A 20,960-nucleotide genomic window follows, 5' to 3' on the forward strand; every position below is an offset into this window, starting at 1 on the left:
GAACAAAATGACACAGCTTAAAACATGTTTCATTAGGGAAAAAATGGAAAGACTTGTTTTGTTTTAAGAAGGTGGTGGTAGGGAACATCAAATGTTGGATATTTAGTATGCTACAGTAATGAAAACAGTGACAAACTGTTCTTCAATTTCACACGTACACACACAAAAGATTACTCACAGCTTTAATTTAGGGTAAAAAACCTTTAGGTTAGGGTATTAAGACAAACTGATTATAATAAGCCTGGAATATGCTAGCCACGGAGGTTAAATTTACCCTGCTTTAGAATAGGCTGATGGGCTATCTCATCTAGCCCTACACTGTATCTGAAAATAGCCTTCAGCACATTCTGAAATGCAGATATCTCTTACTGTACACTCATTCCCTACCCTGTACCTACTTTTTAAAGCAGAAACAAACACAACATTTTTAAAGCCACAAGCATAAAATTGTCAAATGAAAAATTCAAACAGCATTTTCCTTCCACCTCTGAGGGCTGTTTAATAAACAAGATTGCTAACAACAGCTGTCCTTGGAAAACAGGATTCTGCATCATTGTTCTAGTTCACAAAGAAGTGCTTTATCTCTTGTTTTAGGCTTTCTTCTGGACATTTTAATCAACAGATTGCTAATTTTAGAACAGGTCCTTCCACTATGCTTATGCTAAAAGCCAGTAAGGCAGGGTCGCAGTAAGTGCAGTAAGTGAAGGGTACAAAACTGCACATCACCTCTGGAGCACTGCACTCCTTACTCAAACTAACCCATAAGTGGTGCAAAAACAGTGTCCAGAAAGAACTGGTTCAATATACAAACTCCATGCAACAGTGTACATGCAGATGGACAATTGGGCCCCTTTAGAAGAGACTAACTAGAATCACGGCAAATGATCAGGTCAACTACCCCTTAGCAAGCACAGCAGTCATTTGAGAGCTATGAGATACACCTTTCCCTTGCTGGGAAAGGAAGGAACAACACAGGCTGCTTTGTCTCAACAGCTGCATTCTGTAATGATCCTAGCCAGGAGATTACTTCATACACTCAGTGATCCAGAGAACAATTCAGTCAAGTAGGTGCAATCTGCGCTGTGCAGCACATACACCCTGGCTGCAGGATAAACTTAGCCAGTTCATCATACCAGAGGATGCTAATACAGCAATTACACCACGTCTTTACCTTACAGTGAAGGAGCACGCTCTCATGCAATCTTTATTTTACTCAAAACCAGAAATTACTGATAAAACGTTCTTCATAGAAAAGCCCTCAAAAGAATGGTGAAGACCATCATGTCGGCAGCCCTCTCCACACAAGGGGTTCTGCACATTGTGCAGTGTCCCAACTGGGGGTCTGCCCAGTGCTGCATGACATGAGATTCCCGACATTGGAAGGGTGTAAGATTATCTATTCACTCCTTCCTTCTTGTTAGTTGCAATGAATGGTATTCTAATCAATACCTCACAGAGTCTGAATGTCTTTCTTACTGGGATCATCATAGCAAGCACCTGTACCAGTACCTCACACATCACTGACACAGACCATCTGCTAACCTGCTTGAGTGAAACTCATAGCAGTGCTTTTTACTTTAACGCAGTATTTCATGTCTCACGCAGCACTGAACATCTCATGATGCTTTTGTCCTGTTCTCCCAGTCTCCCAACACATGTAGGCTGAAAGAAGAGTATGATATTGCAGTTTGAATCCTATGAGGAATTCTTGACCCTCACATTCTTTTCTGTTGCTCATAGCACACTCACAAAGTATGCTGTAAGACACGCACTCACCCTTAGAGAGACTATGGATAGAGGGAACTTGCCGATTTGAAAGTGGAATGGAAGACAGATTAATCCAGCTTGAATTCATTTAAGTGATCACCACTAAAAACCCCAAACTGGTAACATTCTTGATCCTCTGCACTTTCAAGCAGCTTCAGGGGTGAATACAAAAAGTTACAGATAAGGATTGCTATCAAAAGTTCACACTCAGAACACCATCCAGAATCTGAGCCAAGGTATTTGTGATCTCAGTTTGTTATATGAAACGTTTTCAATCAAAGGTAGCAGGCCAGAATAGTGAGCATAAAACTGAAGCAAGAATCAATAAATATCTGGCAAGATGGAACATTATGAAAACATGTTTGCTGCATCTTCTAAAGCATACTACAATCTTACAATATTAAAGCAAAGATAATAAGCTTATTTATGGGGGACACAGTGTAGTCCACATAAAAAAGGGGTAGGGGATGGGAATCACATAATAAAAACAAAAAACATGCGAATTCTCAAGGGATTTCTCCCACACAGATTATTTTTGCTTTTCAGGTAAAAAGACAATGTGCAGCAGTTCTGAATTTCACATTCTCACTATTTACATTTTGTACCCAGTTTTTCAATGTGTGCAGTTCTCACTGGGAATATAACCCTCAAGGAGTCACTAAGCAAAGCAACATCTTTAGCCTGTTAAACCTGGGAATCCTCCTGTTGCAAGGAGACATTGAAGAAATTTGGCCAGAGCAGCCAAAAAGCAAAAGGATGGGGGATTTTGAAGAGTGCGCAGGGTTATGGATATCAGTAGAGACATGCAAACAAGACTGTACAAGTAACATAAGGAAAACGGATGACAAAAATCCAGGCTTGCCCACAAGAATTGAAGTTATTTGTTCAGATTTGGCAGTAAAATACTGCACCATCTTCTGTCCTACTGAGTGGCTTCAGTCGAGACTTAACTAGATAAATGGGTCACCAGATTTCATTGCTCATCAAGCAATTTCCAGTCATGTTCTAAGAGACTTGGATTTAGCTGCTGCCTAGATAAAATTAAAAGCTCCTTCTTTCATAGGTGCTACCAGCATACTCTCTTTATAGTAATCAAAATACTTCCCTTTCTTAATATTCTATGCCACTAACAGAAGTCAGTTTAAGCACCTATTTTTTATACAACCCCCCCCTAATAATTTAGTGCAGCTGTTGCACTGACTGTTTCATTGTTTGTCCTGTTCTAATAACAGATCTATTGTAGGTGGTTTTAAAAATACAGTTGAATAATAATGGCTGTCATAAAAACTATTTTAAGCTCAAGTGATCGAGTTTGGGTTTACAATTTTATTTTACATTTTTTACTGAATAGCTTTCATAAATGAAAAGCAAACCCTATTATTTTTGTGGGACAGTTAGGTGTCACTGCTGGGTTGGTCTGTTCTATACAAAAGAGAAGTTTAACATACACCAGACCATACGTGAGCTTGATTTTAACATGTGCCAGTTTAAAAGGCCTTCCAGAGTCACAGAATTAAAGTGGCTTTTATACGGTGCACGTGACAGCTGAGAGAGCTCTTCCCACTGGACTTAAGACACTTAAAACCAGACATGAACAGGGCAGTTACTAGTCCATAGGCCTCCCTTAACTGGCAGCAGAACATGCAACAAAACCAGTATTCTGAGTACTTCTCTATTCTTGTATTAAATATACCTTTTTACAGGGCAAGTCTCCATCCACAATTTCCTTTTCCACACAATCCAAGATCCTCTCCATTACTTTTGCATAAAAAAAACCCTCAGATTTTCCAAAAGAGCTTCAAATTAATTTTGCCTCATTCACAATCTAGGGAACGAAGCAGTTTGTTCTGGTTCCATTTGAACACACAAGGACCAAGGGATGTTTTGCCTTAGAGCTATGACTAAATAAGCCAAAGAGAGAAAAACAAAAGCAAGACCCCAAACCGCACAACCTCACTCTGCAGGCACCTGCACCCCTCACTTGCTGCAGTGAGAAAAGCAGAGCTTTTAATGGGAAGCAGGCACAAAAGCAACCACTTGTTATCACTGCAATGCCAAACCAGAACATTCTCAATTCTCCTTGGGCACAAGATGAAGAACAACACTACAGAGTTAGTGGCATCCTCTTCTGTGTGCTCCAAGGACTACTTTTCAGCTAGTTCATCATGTAAAAATCACAGCCATCCCCATTTAATCTGTTCATTGTCTGCCGGATGCACATCCAAAGAGATTCACAAAAACACTGCAATACAGGTCAAAGACGCAAGACAAATCTCTCTACATTTCACAACAAAGTATTCGCTACTTATAAAGGATTTACTTCAGGGTCAAGGAAAAACAGACAAAAGATTTCAGTGGAAGCAAGAAGAAACATTCAGGTTTTGGACAAAAGCAGTCAGCAAGGGATCAAGGTACTTTATAAAAACCATGCCAGTCTTCCAAAGAGACCAAACACTGCCTTTCAAACTGATAAACAAATCTGGGGGCTGATTTAACCCCTAAATAACAAAATGATGATGCTCTGGATTTTCAGAACCAATTCCAAGACAAAAAGATGCTGGCACTGGGAAAAGGACTGAAAGCTATCTTTGGGAGTGAAAGGAGGAAATCTGAAGCTCCAGATCACCAATACCCAAACTGTATGACTGCACACCCCATCAGTAAAAAAATTTTTTATCACCCCCCTCCTCAAAATAAGGGTATTTACTTATAAATTACATCCATGCACTACTGCAATAGTATGCACTTTAAAAAGCATTCACAAAAATTGGAATAGGTTGAGATAAAGATGAAAAACTGGGTTATAATTTTTTTTTATTAATAGTACAAAAAATATTTTCTTCATAGAATCACAGACTGATTTGGGTGGGAAAGGACCTTAAGATCATCTAGCTTCAACACCCTGCTACAGGCAGGGATGCCTCACACTAGACCAGGCTGCCCAAGACTGTCCAACCTGGCCTTGACCACTGCAAGGGATGGGACATTTACCACTTCTCTGGGCAACCTGTGTCAGTGCCTCACCACCCCCACAGTAAAGAACTTTTGCCTAATATCTACCCTGAACTTCCCCTGTTTCAGTTTGAACCCATCACCCCTTGTCCTATTGCTACAGTCCCTCTCCAACACCCTTGTAGATCCCTTCAGACACTGGAAGCTGCTCTGAGGTCTCCATGCAGCCTTCTCTTCTCTAGGCTGAAAAATGCCAACTTTCTCAGCCTGTCTTCATACGGGAGGTGCTCCAGCCCCTGATCATCCTCATGGTCCTCTCTGGACTCCATGTCCTTCTTACATTGAGGACCCCAGAACCGCACACAGTGCTCCAAGTGGAGTCTCATAAGAGCAGAGCAGAGCCGCAGGATCACCTCCTTCCACCTGCTGGTCATGCCTCGACCCCAATGGACTGTTTCACATGCAACCCCACATTGGAGGATGCTGCAGACAACCTTTTCTCCTCCCTTCTGCTCCCAAGGACATTATATACTCTCTTCCAGCCCAGCAGGGAACAGAATTCACCTTGAGCTAACACAGAGAAAAACAACTATGACAGTAGCAAACCCTGCAAGTGGCATTCAGGATTTGAGGAAGGGTGAAGGAGAACTGAGACTCACAGCCCATGTTGTTCGGGATTATATTTCATAACACACTTGAGAAACACTTGATGTTGGTGGAGGCCAAAGCACAGATGTGAATTTACTTGTATGGAGGGAACTGAGCAGGAATGCGAGTTATCATAGAAAAAAAGAGAAGTGAGCCCAATCCTAAGTTTTGAAGAAGCTATAGGATAATGGAAAGATGGGAAGCAAATCTGTTTTGATTGGGGAAAGGGAGGATGTTCAACTGCTTTGGATGCTCACCAGCAAACTAAAGAACCAGTCCAGAAATTCATCAGAAAATGATTGCATAACTGGTGGAGAACACCACTTTTAGGAAAACAATCATGGCTCACTGTCAACTTCGGAGAGTGTTTCAAGGGTCTACCCTAGTTCACTTCTGTTTCATGATTTTTATTAAGGACTTCGCTTGTAGAATTGCAAGCACATATACAATATACTAATAAGATAATATTGGGAAAGGAAGCAAAACCTTGGTAGAAGATCCAACTGGAATGAAAAACTGTCTTTAGAAACTACAGAAATTGTCAGCAGTCAACAAGGTGATGTTTACCAAGGTCCAGAGCATCACACTTTTAATATTATTCACCCATACCCATACTTCTATACTGCCTACAGAAGACCACTGTGAGCCTTATAAAAGCATCTTTACATTGGCAGGATAGGTATGAAAATGTTGTTGTTCTGACACTGCAGCATTAGGGCACTTACAAGGACGTACACAGGCAAGATCAAAGTGAGTACCTATGCTTTGAGACTATACCACTAGGAATATTCTCAAACAAGATCACTTCTGAGTAAGATACCAATTCCAAGCTTTAGCTGCTATAACCTGAAAAGAAAAAGCGTATCACAAAATGTATTAAAAGATTTCGCATCACAACTGACAGCAGCTCCTAAACGAAGAACCATCACAAGTGGAGGAATCAACGTTTTGACACTGAGAGATTGTATAGTATACCTGTAAGCAAACACTGCCATTATGGTAAAGAAAGTAACTTAATATAGTCTTCACAGATACAGGCAGTGATCTGAGAGGAAGAAAAACAAACACATAAACAAATGCTCAGACACAGACTTCCAAACCCAATTTCCTGTCTCTGGGCATTCAGAAGCTTACAGGGTCTTAATGCTCCTTTTCAAACTGATTATAAACAAACATAGGGACATTAATTGCAAATCTCTCAGCTCTCACAGGGAGTTCTGAATAGAGGGCCTGCTGTGCTGTTTACTTGCATTTGCTTTCCCTCTCTTTAAGTAGCACTCATTCTTGGTACCACAAATGCTTCTACCAGAGCAAGTGGCATTGGCACGACTCCAAGGTAAATTGCCATCGTGCTTATAGAAATGCGTTGTGCACAGATTTAACTTGTATTTTACCAGATTTGATATAGCTGAGCTAATAAATTAAAATTCAAAGAGATTAAGAGAAACAAGCTCTTATCCCTTTCCTTCACAGGTGGCAGAGCAGCAGTACACCAAAGAACCTGAATTTGTGATGTAACACGTCACTTGTACTCTACAGAGGGAGAAGCAGGGTATAAAAGATTCATTTTTGCCAAAGATAACAAAGTCTCTTTAAGTCCACAAAGGCAGAAAAACCTCAGAAATTTGTGAACACTTGTTTATGATTTTGGTTTCTAGATTAATATAAACTAGAAAGATGACATTTTGGGACAGTGTTAGTGAAGACTAGCAGAGACTCATTGTTATATCTGAAGCATCAGTCCTATTCAAACAGGATACAGAGGCTGAGAGTGACACAGAATTTAAGATGTACAAAAAATACTTGGCAAACAAATGCTGCATCTAAAACTGTTGGTCCAGCCAGAAGCATCAAGCAAATGTGAAGAAAAGGTGTTATACATTTATCATTTTGAGGATGGAGAGCCAAAGCAGTATGTCATAAAGCCATTTGAGCATGTGGCAGAAAGGGGATCTCTGTAGCTCATGCCCAGTATGTCAACCTGCAAGTTTCTGCTGTGGTATCAAAATGACAGTCACCCAAGGAACATTCAGGAGAATCCTAATGCTGATGCGCATGTGTCAAGCTCAGGATCAGCTCAGCCACAACTTCTCTGGTTCTACAACTGAAGCTGTTAGCCCCTGCGTTAGACTGTAACCACTAGAGTGTTGACAACACACAAGCTGGCAAATCCTCGACACTCAAATTCCTGAATGTAATACTACAGATTCAGATGATCATTAGGATTACATCTTGGAAGCAAATATTAAACTGCTGAGGAGCACTGCAGCCTTCATTGCTTGAAAGCAGCAAGTTCATGTCTGTTTTACAAGGCACTGCTCTTGGCGGTCATTAACTTTTAGCTCCAGGAAGACTAAAATGAAACACTACAGCATTTACCAGTGGCAAGACCCTTGGCCATGAGGAAGGACGACAGGCAGGACTGAGGAACTCATTCCTCTGTAAAAACATTCCAGCCTGGACACCCATTATTCACTATCAGATAAAAATACTTGGGTGATAGTAAGCAGCTCAACTATGCGTTGAGCACAAACAGATCTCCCAGTTAAATACTTCAAAGTCCTCAAAAGGATCAATTCAAGCACAGAACCAGTCCAAAGTTTTAGCTGATACAACATCACATATAGCAGGTGGGGTTATTTCCTCTTTCTTCATCAGCTTCTCTGACATTTGTAAGTGTCATGGTTTAAGCCCAGCTGGGCTTAAACACAGCACAAAAAAGTCAAAACCACAGCACTGCACCGGCTACTAAGAAGGAGAAAAATGCTACTGCTGAACCCAGGACAGTAAGATTTACATCACTAATTTTATATACACATACACATCTGAAAATTTAATAACAACTGTTACTGACTTCTCACATGAAAAAAAAAAAGGGATTTGTTTACTTTTAAAATAGACATGCTCTGTTCCCAACAATAATCACCCATTCCCAGGATCTTGTTCACAGAGCAGGAAGCATCCGTGACACTGTCATCTGTACATGTCAGCTTGAGCGAAGCATCACGAGTAACCTAATTCTTTGTCTTTTATGGTCCAGTTATATCCCTGCCCTCCACTCACTGCAAGATCCTATATCCGCTTTTTCTGTCTGCCCTTAGGTTTAAGGGCAAACAAGCAGATCCCTTTTTAAACTGTTTCACCACCTCAGTGCAATTATTATGAAAATTAAAAAGCAGGTTTCTCTTCTCTCAATGACAGTGAATTACACTCAGAAGTTGTTAATCTTCTCTTTCCAACTTAAAACTACAGTATTCAAGTATACCCATAACCACAGATGTTAAGAGTTCATGTGCTCTAGAGTTCATGTGCTAAAGTCATGCAGTAAAACTGCTTAATGCATTTATCTATTCGTAAAATTGTTTTCAGAAGTAGTTTAACCCCTTTTCTCAGCCTCGACACAGGAAACTGGATCATATCATTTTCTTACCAGCAGCAAAGGTAATAAGGAAAAGACAGCTTCGTTCCAACTAAGTTCCAACCTTGGTTGTGCAAGCACAACCAAGGGACTTGTATTAAGCATAGTTAAGTCCCCAGGAACAAGCAGAAGAGTAAGAATAAAACTATTAACCAGCCCAGGAGGAAGAGAAATTTTGACTGCAAAGAGGGAAAATTCTTCCATGCTGCAATTTTAAATTGGCATTATCAGAGTGGATTTGTGTTACTGAGCTTTCTCCTGCTCTGCCAAAGCAGATGCCTATTTCCTTCCTGCACCCAGATTTCCTTTAATCATTGCAGACAGGATGCTGTGTTCTGACGAAATGGCTTTCCTGGCCATCCCTGGTGGAGGGAATTAAAAACCTAGCCAATCCTTTTGAAATGCAAATCTTCACCAAGTAGGTTTCATGCCTCTCGCTATTGTTGCCTTCCCTGAAGAGCACTGTTAGGTGGAACAGTGAACAGTGGACTGTTTACTTTCCTAATAAATAAATATTGTATACATTATATAATTATATATATTATACAATAACATAAGGAATATACATTATTGTATAATTATATAATAATGAAATAACATATAATTATATAATAATGAAATAACATATAATTATATAGTAAAGATATTATTACATAAAGAATAAATATCGTCTTGCACTTGCGATCCCCATATCCCTCCATTTCATTTGCCTTTCCTAAATCTCACATTTGTCAAGCAAAAAAGCTTGTTACCTCTAGATGGCAAAAAAACCAAAGCCTGATCCTCTGACAGCAACATCTTAATTCTCTTATCTGCAGCACCAATATGGCTCGATAGAATTTTTCTTCAAATGTTAACTATTTTTGTTACCTGAGACCTTAGCAGAATAAACATCAGCCCACATCCTTCATTTTGTGTTAACAGAAAAATCTTCCTCTGCCCCTTTTCGGGGAGCATAGGTAGGGGAATAGCATTTTAATTAGAATGAGAAAGAAGCACACAGAACAATAATCCAATATATGATAGGAGGAGATGCTGAACCTGACCCTCCCAGGGAGCAAGGAAGTGTCAATAAGAAGACTCCTAGCATATTTTTGTTCTCTGGGTTCAATTGCAGCCCACGGTTGTGGGGGACGATGCAGATAGAAAGATAATTATTTCCAAACATGAAAGATAAAGTTTTGTGCAACAGAACAAAGTTCTCCAGATAAAATCTTCTGCACTGCAAACCATTCTCCTTGAAGTCAGCGATGAGGGCTATAGTGAATCGTTAGAATGGTGGAAACGAGACTGAAAAATACAGTCAAAATACATATTTATGAGCAATTCCAGCCTAATGGAAGTGGGGTTCAGAAGGTTTATTTCCCTTTAGGGACAGAAATTCAGAATTTTACACTGTTTGACAATGATAGGTTAGGATCAGTAAGAACTTACAGACTCTAACATAAAGCTTTCAACAAATTCAAACAGAAATTTCAACGTTCATGGCTGGTAACAGACTAGCAGCATGTTTAACAATACAAACATTCCCTTATTTCTGGCTTTATTTTGTAATATTACCTAGCTGCGTTCTGAGTTGCATCCCATTCCTCACAAAACATGGTTAACAAGAACCAGAATAAGCACTATACTGCTTGTGGAACACTTTTATCAGGCCATGGTTAAGCAGAACCACCAACGTATATCACCCCTGAGCTAGCTGGCTGCCTTGTAGGCTCATGTGTCCAGGTTCAGCAAGAGTATTTCTGAGGCAATATTCCAATTCATACACCTAACCTTTCTGAACTGTGCAATAGTTTCAGACACAGTGGAAGGTCAGGCTCCCTTGTAGCTCAACAGAAGGCTAACAGAAGCAAAGAACATTTGCTTCTCTCCCTAACTTTGTAGTTCACTTAAATCTCTGGACCAAGTTTCACAAATGCTATGCCTATATTTCTCCATATACTATACTGACATTACCTGTCAATAGTATCTACAACACTGAACATGCACACAGCTTCACAGCAGTTAGCCACTCTCTTGGAAAAGCAGAATGTCTTGCCCCAAAACATCACACAAGGCAGAAGGAACCAGCAACTTCCTATTAAAATGAACTTCAATATTGCTTTAAATTCAAGATTGCTGTTGGTAACCTGCAACCCATCTATCATATGTAAGAACCAAATTGACACTGGCAGGGACACAAATAGTTCTTATTCTTGTAAGTGAAAGAAAGCAGATTTTGTGCACTGGCAGGGCCCATGTGGATGGCAACTGCAAAAAGTATATGTTTGGCATACAGGGAGATGCATCAAGCATTTCCATTAGGGCACCTGCTCCAGTTTTGCTTGGCATGCTCCTGCAAGCAACTTGGTCCTCACAGTACTCAGCTCTTGTGAAAACTGGCTAGCAGAAATCATCCTCACTGCAGTCCCTGCAGCACAACTGATCAGCTCACTATAGAAGCCCCATGTTTCTCATTCATTCATACCGTTGATATTTCTCGGTAAGCTGGGAAAGCAGTCTGAGCTGACATGATGGCAGAAAGAACAGCTTGAATGTTGCCAGAGGGGAAGCTGTTAATTTTTCAGACAATGTTACAGATTAACAGGAAAGGATATTTGTCCAAACTCTCAGTGCACACCTCCTGAGTACAGAATTAAGTGGCAGTAGGGATAAACTTTGACCTTCTCTTCAACACGTAACAATGCATTCATGTCTTTAACATGTGAAAAGCTAAATGAAAAGAAAAAACCTAAACAACCCAAACAAACAAAACACCCAACCCAAACCCACCAAAAAAATCCCCCCCAAAAATGCACACACCCCCAAACCAACACCCCCCCCCCTCCAATCTAACAGCGCTTTAGCAGACTGGTAAGAGGAAGACTCTCCTTGTTTTCATATCCCTCAAGAGGAAGAGATTTCACTCTTCTGCCAGAGTCACTTTTCATCAGGTTATTCTCAAATACAGGCCTTGGGATGGCTGGGTGGGGAAACAGTCACAGAACAGATTACTTCACTAGACATACTAAAACTTAAGTCCACCTTAGAATGCATCTTCCTTTACCAAGAAGCAGCTGAACTTGGAACACTTTGCCTTGCAAGGCAGGGTATAACATCTTAGCATGCAAGCTGATACAATTTCTGCTTCTGTTTGTAGAGGACCTACAGTTCATCCTCAAAAAAAAAAATACTATAAAGTTCCAAACATCCAAACCAAGGAAGTCAGAACTCCTCTAACCATGGAACTGGCTTCAGCAAACCACTGTGGGCACCTTTCATTTGTCTTCTAGAGTTCGTGCACAGCTTAGTAATGTTTTCAAGATGTCTATGTCTTCTTGCTTTTGAGCACGTTTTGGTCCTTCACATGGGCCAGAAGTTCCTGCTGTTTGCCCACACACAGGAGAAAGACAGACACATCTGTGGTGTGTCTGAGAGGTACATGCAGAAAATGGGGAACAAAAAAATTCCTTAAGCAAAATACTTCCTCTTGAAGAAATACAAGAGGACCACAGATACTTTGTCTTTCCATTTCACCCTCTAGAACTTGTGAATAGTTGAAGCAAAACTCATTGAATCTACCCGGTTAAGTACTTCATGGTAAAGCCCTTGTTCTCACCAATCTTACAAGACTTCTTTATAGACTCATGAAGCATTTAGATTTCACTGTTACTTCATCCTGACTTACCATTTCTGACACCACAGTTATGTTAGCACTATGCCATCTCATGACCTGTAAGGCAACACTGAGAGTGCATCAGTATCACACCTGACATGTTGTGTGTGCTGGAAGATGTACTTCAAGTACAAGATGGGCATACTTGGGCCTCTGACTTCTACCCTGATGGCATTTTGGGTGAAAACACAACACTCTGTATTACCGTGATCTTAATTTGAAAACCAAAGACACTAGCTTCACCTGGCCAAGAACCAAGTACAGCTATGCAAAGGCAGTCCAGGGGCCCAGTCAGCAGTTTGAAATACATTGCTCAGAGCATTATATGGGATACAAGCTAATAAGCTCTGCCAGAAGACCACAGCAGGTTATCAATGGAGAATGAGGCATGGCAGGTGCTCTAAGGACACAGCAGTGCTGTAACTCAGTTGTGAAATAGCAACTTGATCACCGCCTGCAATGTATATGTGGAATTACCTACATGTATTTATTGCCTGGGCATAGTTTAAATAGTAAACTCCAGGAAAACCAAAAGATATCAACCAAATTTGCTTCCACATTTCACAACAATATCAATTCACATTTCATGCTGCAGCTTCCCCTTCCTGCTGACCTGGGTTTGCAATTGAAGAAGGGAAGCAATTCAACATTTAATGTCTTCAAAAGACAAAAAAGAAAATTGGAAAATAAGCACCTTCAGAACCACTTTCTATTCTCTAGAGGAACACTGAGGGGCTCATTCATTTTGGGGTGCACCAGTTTTAGCTCAGCTAAATTAAAAATCCTGTACAGACCTTTTGAGCAAAGACATTTCTCTTGAACAGGTAAACTGAACTTTTCAATGGGCTGCATGAGACACAGCAACTTATGCCTTTCTCAGAAGCAACTGGGATTTAATATGTATTCAATATAAAATTGGAAAAGAGAGGGATCCTTTCCCCTTCTCAGAAAGAGCTATTTCTGCTCCAGTTCATATACACAACCTCAGCAGCTCTGAGCTGACAAAGTTGTTCCTCCTGTCCCACTGGATACATTAAGCCAGCCAGTAAGCAGAGAGTTGCAACTGGACAGAGCGAATATCCAAAGGAAGCTCATTAGGAAATTAAAGAACTATATTTTTTTTTACTTCAACCAAGAAGACTATGCCAAAATACCACCTAAGCCAACATACTATACCCTCAAATTGCACCCAACAGCAGAGAGACTGCAACACAAGTAACAGGATTCTCCATGAGCTCCTGATCTGACTTCAGATACCCATACCTGAACGGATGACACACTGCACATGGTATTACCAAGGACGCAGTTTCAAAAGAACAGCAAGTTACTAGAGTAAAAGATAGGAATGCTGCAGTCCAGCTTTTATCACTGCAAACAGCTTAGCAATATTCACAGATTTTACAGAGATCTTCTTGCTGTTATCTATTTCAATTTACAAAGCCAAGAGAAAAGTTGTGATAACCTTTACTGGAAGGGCAATTATTCTTGCAGTTCTAATAATAAAATGTCCTTTGCAGACAAAAGGAAGGTATAAATACTGTAAGCCAGGGCATGCATTTATCAGACCCTTTTTTTTAATCTAAGAGACACAGCACACCAGCCAGAGGTCAACGTGGAACACAGGGAAGAGACCAACCAGCACTCTACAGGCATCAGCTTTTCTGAGCTACTCCAGTGGCTTATAACCCTCTGGTCTGATGTTCTGCACAGCACAGGCTCTAACACTACCTTCACCTATTTCTCCACCAAGCTGGGAATTCCATGGTTAGACTAGATGGTTATCTTTCAGGCAGCACGTCCAACCCGCTGAGAATGAGTTCAAGTCACAGACAAAACCTACACATCCCTTTTAAGTCCTTCCAAAGAGTATTCTTCATTTTAGCAAAGCATGCGTTAATTCTGATCTGTTTTCTCAGCTTTCCTTTCCCTGTGGCTCTAAGCCTTATCACACTGAAGCAGTGTAAAGCCGACAGGAATACTCTTGGAGCTTTTGCCAGAAGTCTGAACAGAAACAGAGAAACTAAGCAGAGCATGGGCAGTTTCCTTCTGTTGGTGTCTGCCAAAAGCTCTCAGTGGCAGCACAGACAAACAAAATGTGCCTGTAAAGTCAAGGGAGAAGAAAATCACACTGATGGGCTTTACAGACACTTGGAGAACTAACAACAAGTTCTGTGAAGATTTGGTTGAAGTTGTTCAAAATGGAACTGCTCTGAATCCTTTCTTATTCAAGGGAAGTTTCTGGTATGCCAATTTACAATAAGCCTTTTAAAGTCCTCATTTTAGCTGGTAAAAAGCTGTAAATTGTTGTACTAGTAATATCATATAGCACATTCACACATAGTACATGGCAAACAAAGCTACCCAGAATGCTTTTTTCAGAATGAAACAAAGGTACATGGTAAACAAAGCTACCCAGAATGATTTTCAGATGTTCTGAAAATCACTAAACCCAAAGGCCAGGAATCAACAGCATAAAGATCAAATAGGATTGACTAAGTAGTGTAGATATAAAGAATAAATAGCTCTAAGAGAGAGGAGGGCCACGAGAATGATCAGGGGCTGGAGCACCTCCCAGGTGAAGACAGGTTGGGAAAGTTGGGGCTGTTCAGCCTGGAAAAGAGAAGCTGCGTGGAGATGTCAGAGCAGCTTCCAGTGTCTGAAAGGGCCTAGAAGGATGCTGGAGAGGGACTCTTCATTAGGGACTGCAGTGATAGGACAAGGGGTGATGGGCTCAAACTGAAACAGAGTAAGTTCAGGTTAGATATAAGGAAGAAGTTCTTTACCATGATAGTGGTGAGGCACTGGCACAGATTGCTCAAGGAAATTGTGAATGAGCCAACCCTGGCAGTGTTCAAGGCCAGGTTGGACAGAACCTTTGGTGACACGGTCTAGTGTGAGGTGTTCTGCTCATGGTAGGGGGTTGGAACTGGATGATCTTAAGGCCCTTTCCAACTTGAACCATTCTGTATGTGATTCACTTTCTCTAATGGCTGGCAGGGACAAAAAAGAAAAAGAGATGTACCGGAAATGGACAAGAGCTCCACAAGCAAAGGCAAGACAAAAAAACAGGGAGAAGGGAAACATAAGGAAAAATTTACAAACTAGATAGGACAGGCTCAAAAGTTATTTGAATCAGATGAGGAAGATTTGAAGCTAGTGTAGAACTTGCCTGAGGAAGTGGAAATATCAAAACAAGAGAGAAGACAGATGTGTTCCGAATAGCTCACTGGGGATAAAGCGAAAGAAGCTGAGCACCCAGAAGAAAAGGCAGTAGCTCTAGAAGTCAACACAGAAGACCAAAGCAAAAAAAAAAAAAAAAAAAAAAAATCAAACACTAGGCAAATTTCTGATCTCAGTAACAGGGCCCAAACCACACAAATGCTCTGCTGCATTGAGCCTGCCTGAATGCAACATGAAAGGTGCCTTGTGACAGGTACAGAAAACCAGCCTCTGAACACATTAAGTGCAATCCTGTTATGAAGTACACATCTGACATGCAAGAGGCTGACAGTAAACAAGCAGGGTTAAAATGAAACTCAAGGTGTTATCTTCCCTTCTACAAAACCGATACTGCCACCTTCAATCTGTTCTTCCCAAATTAAATTTAGTATCAGTACAGAGAGTAAGAAAGGGATACAGTATGTTACTATTACAGTGCATTTTCAGTAAAATAGCTATAACCAAAATCATTCACCAAACCAAGAGCAAACTGTGGGAGAGCAAAGCATAGACAAATATTTAGCTGCTATGATTTCCACTAACAACAAAAGACTCCAGTGATTACAACTGCAATTAAGAACATCCCAACAGCATCGTCTTCCTGATTCACATTACTCACTTGTCTTCCATCCTTTTCTTTCAACTATTATTCATGTCTTATCTAACTGAATGTTATGGTGAGGACACTTAATATATAGATGTATGTGAGAGACCAGCTGTAATTACAATTTACTGTTAACCTTAAGAATATTCTTCACAGTAACAGAACTAATAGAAACACAAGACTGGATAAAAATTATATTGTAAAGGTAGAAGAGAACAAAGGAAAAGCTATTTCAGCTAGCCTTATATTTTCTTTCTAATATCAAATTCACCTGCTGACACAGTTTGGTATTTAGAATACCTAAGGAGATCCAGGGCCAAATAACGGTGTGATTCACTGTGGGATCTGTTCTTTCACTCCTTCACTTCAACCCCACTCTTCCTTTTGCAGTTTCTAGTCACATACTTTCTCTCAAATTGACCTTGAATTTGACAGTCGACTCCAACACTACACTAGATTTACAAATATGATTAGGGTATAAGAACAGGATACATCAGAGAGACCTTCCCCAGCTAATCAATTAATCATGCTACAGAACACATATCCATGAACATAATTTCCAGTTTTGTGACATTTAATGTATTAATCAAGCCAAGCCCAGAGGTACAGAGCAAAGACGGCTCACTCTGCTGGGAGAGCCAGTGCAGCTCCTTCTGTCCTGCCCCCACACTCCACACAACAGGCTTGTGTGCATCTAATTCTCCAAGCTTATTTTAGTTTGAATCAGATTCACAAGATGGTATCAAGTTGTTGAGATTGCTCTGCAATTTCAGGAAGTGGCCTACGGAAACTAAATTTCTGTAGTTTTTACATTTAAAAGCACAGAGAAGAAAATTCTGCCCAGAGGTCTGTGTAAGCGCCTGATGAACACCCTTATCTCTAGGTGAAACACTTGAAAACCCAGCATCTCTTATGTCAGTGTTCCCTGCCAGCCCAGGTCTGGAAATTGACAGAGTTCAGCAGCGTTATTCACAGTATGTTTTATAAGATCTGAATTATCTTAATGCTACAGTTACACTCTTTCTTGTATGCCCTTGCCTCAAGAGGTAGCCTTTATTTAATGGCTGCAGCTTTCCATCTGCATGAGGCTTCATCACAACAGCAGCTCACGCAAATGCTAGCATGCCGAAAAAAGAGTGATGAAATATCAGAGCACAGGTAGACAGCAGGTGATGGCAGAGACCTGTATTTCAAATGCTTATATTAGGATCTTCTAGGAAAACTACAGTCTCTTTTCTTTCTCAGTCATCCCATCTGAAACACAAGTCCAGAAGTAACACTTTTCATTCTTACAGAGTTCGTGGTTTTCTTTCTGTAGATCTCAAAACACAAAAGCAGGTAAGAACTGTCTGTTCAGCCTGTAATAACCCTGCCTGCACTAATTCCTGTCAAAGGCACTGCCAGGTCAATAGGCAAACCCCAAACCTGTCATTTCAGTCAGAAAGTTCTTCTTAGCTTTGCTTCAAGTTTCCATAGCAAACATTTGCAAAGTAAAAGGAGGCTGTGTCCAAGCTGCTTGCCTCTAAAAGCAGAAGTTATTGATGCTGCTTCTTTGGAGGCAACAGTAAAACTGCCACTGGGGAGAAAGTGTGATACCTGGAGCTCTTCATTCAGAATAGATGGGGCTAAACCTCATGACCTGGGCAAGCTGTACTTAGAGCCAAAAGACTCATTGGTCAGAAAACCAAGTGACTCCTTCACCACAAAATGCTCCTTTTCACTTTTCAAAAGATCCCTTTGTGACATGAAACAGCAGCAAAACTCCAGCTTTTTTGTCACCTTCCACCATCTGACAGTTTCTTTAACATTACACAATTCCTATGAGTAGCAGGCGACACTTGTTCAACCTTTTGACAGCATAGTAGGTTTTCGGAGCTTTTTTGTGTCGAGATGTTTAAGGGCAGAAAAAAGGATTGAGAAAAATCATATATAGAGTCATCACGCTCCCCAAGTAATAGTTTTACCTTTTAAAAGCTACATTTAAAATTACCTTTAGTGGCAAACTTTATACTCTGTTTAAAAAAGTCTTTCAAAATTAATAGGGTAAACAGCAACCAAAGCACGTCTATACCTCTGTGCCCTGCAAACGTACCTTTCTTACTACCAATTCTTTTCTCTCCTTCTGAAACCACCAATAATCACATCCTCTAATGAAAAACCAAACACCTCAATTTATTTCAAAATTAGTCACAAATGGAGCGAGCTAAAAAAGCCTCCATTTGACAGCTGGTGACCTGTAAGAAACAGACCTCTGCTAAAGCTGAGACAGACACAGATGATGTGGTAAAATTTAAAGAGCAGTAAGGATCCAACCTACGGACAGGCTTTTTGCAAACAGTCTTAATTCACAAATTGCAATAGAATGACTACAGTCATAGAGACATTCTGGAAGGCTCTCCACCATCACTGAATAAGGAAAGGCAAGAGTAATAGGCTCCACTTCTAACCCTTTCTTTCTACACCAATTGCTCAGAGTTTGCATTTGAGTTCTAACTAGAGAAGAGGAAAGCGAAGCAGAAGAAAACACAGCACATCTAAAACCATTCCAATCTCTGAGTGACAAGGACAAAAAGCAGACAACGAAACAGGATGTCTTTTAACAACAGATCACCAATTTAAGTGCAGCTTAGTCTAGACTATTGCAGAGGATGCCTTCCATGCTCTACCTGCCCTAAGAGCTAACAGGCTTTGGCCCTGCAGGCCTTTTAAACAACAAAATTTGATCAACATGCAGTCTAGGAGCAGCTCAGGTCAGCCGTGACTGAAACTCACGTGGCTTTCAGGCACCCTGCAGCAGTTGCACTGCCCTAAGTTTCAATGAGTGGGAGAAATTTCTGTATAGCACTGATAAGGGCTAAAGACATCTTTGGAAAAGGATGGCTAGCCACTCTCCAATAAACCTTGTTTCTCTACATGCCTTGTCCTCATTAGCTCCCTCTGCGAGGCACCCAAAGGTGTCCCACTTTTTTCCAATACAGAATTCCAGAGCAGCAGTAAACACGCAAACAACAGAATCCTCTGCAATATAAAGCAGACATTCTCACTAACAATGCAGAACAAAAAATTTGCCACTTATTCACCTGGAATGAAAACAAACACTTTACTCATGGTTTAGAGACAGCATGACACCTTCCTAAACAGTAAAGTGGAGAGCACCATCCAAACTGATATTCCATGTAAAAGCTCTTGTGAAGCAACAGTATCATCATGCACTATCCAGATGAAACTATCATTGACTTAAGTGTTAGAAAAGGAGAAACAATATACAAAAATTCTATATAGGTATATTCTTACTGAAAGTAAGTGAAGTAATTGGCTATCTTGTTATTTACATTAATAGTGACAGAAACAAACTGCTGGGAAGTGCTGGAAAACAGAACTCAACCTTTCCATCAGGAAAACCACAAAACACTCCATGTGCCAGTGAACGATTTCACATCGTGGAGAAAGCCAGTGCCTGCGCTGTAGACAAATCCTTGGTTGACCTCATCAGCTCCTGGAGCACAGGCCTTGCTGTCAAAGCCAAATCCCAGCATTATTGTCTTCTGCATCTCCCTGACAGCCACTTCTTTGCTCTTGGACATCACCACCCACAGAGGCAGGAGGATTCACCTGCAAAGTGTTACAGGTCCCTTTGGGATCAGCATCTCACACTCCCACTGTATTTGTTCTCTGCACAGGTTCTCTACTGTCCTTACTGAAGCAAATTGCAAGAGCCCTATTCATCTTCGGCCCAACACCCATGACCGTGGCTGCCACAGGTACATTACTATACCTAGCACACCTAGTTTCCATACTCAGTGGTATGGAAAATTCTGTGCTGGCGCAGCTGGTTTTGGTGCTCCATGAGGGAGCAACTCCTACTTGGAGAGCTGCACAGGATTACAGCAATAACTGTTAACTTGACTTCATGGATTCTGCTTCTCTAGTACTAAATATAATTTCCATGGTTGTTTAAGTAAAGAGTTTCACAGCTCTTGATCCTTGGAGGCAGGAAAGAGGGAAAAAGCCTGAACTTTTGTTGGGCGTTTGCCCTTCCCCAAAGCAGATTAGACATCAGTAACCCTGCATTAAAAGCTTCAATACCACTAAACAGTGAATTTTTAGTTTCCCATCATGATAACTGAGACAATGCACCACATCTCAATGTTTCTGATATACTTCCCAACTGGCTTACTTATTTCTGCTCCCCGCCTTTCTCCCCACCCAGATAATCACAGATTAGACTAGTGAAGTAGGATCTCATCAGGTGCAGGTGTTCCTCCTTTTCTTCCCTGGCACAAAGCACAGAGTATTTGGACAGCCCCGGTAGACAGTAACACACAGAAAAGATTCTTATTTCATATGCATGAGACATATCTGCAGCTCCACCGGGACTGACACACAGACTGGAAAAAGAATCTTGTTTACTCTCAACCACAGACAAGTCTAATTAATTTCTTTTAACTTCCACGAGACTGCCTTACCCTGCAGAATCAAGGGTGTGCAGTGTAAATGAACTGGACAGAAGAAAATTAAACAGTAGCAACTCATTCCTTGCATGACCATCTCCAAATTTAAACTTTTTGCAGACCAAAGGCAACTCAACATATGCCCTCTCTGCAAACTACCGGCAAGTCATACAGTTTACAAGCAAGAGCAGGTTACACTGAAAAACCTTCAGCTTCTGACAAGGACAGACTGCTTTATTCACC

General features: G+C 40.7%; 1 protein-coding gene across 4 annotated transcripts in view; it reads right to left on the reverse strand.

Annotated features, from left to right (window-relative positions):
- Window positions 1-20,960, reverse strand: part of GTF2E1 (general transcription factor IIE subunit 1) — a 54,944-nt gene that overhangs the window by 24,566 nt on the left and 9,418 nt on the right. The gene's annotated exons all lie outside the window — the stretch shown is intronic.

Source organism: Pezoporus flaviventris, unplaced genomic scaffold, assembly GCF_033815535.1.
Source record: "Pezoporus flaviventris isolate CSIRO_AGI_PZ_B2104156 unplaced genomic scaffold, CSIRO_AGI_Pfla_v1 ptg000015l, whole genome shotgun sequence".
In the NCBI taxonomy this organism is placed as follows: domain Eukaryota; kingdom Metazoa; phylum Chordata; class Aves; order Psittaciformes; family Psittacidae; genus Pezoporus; species Pezoporus flaviventris.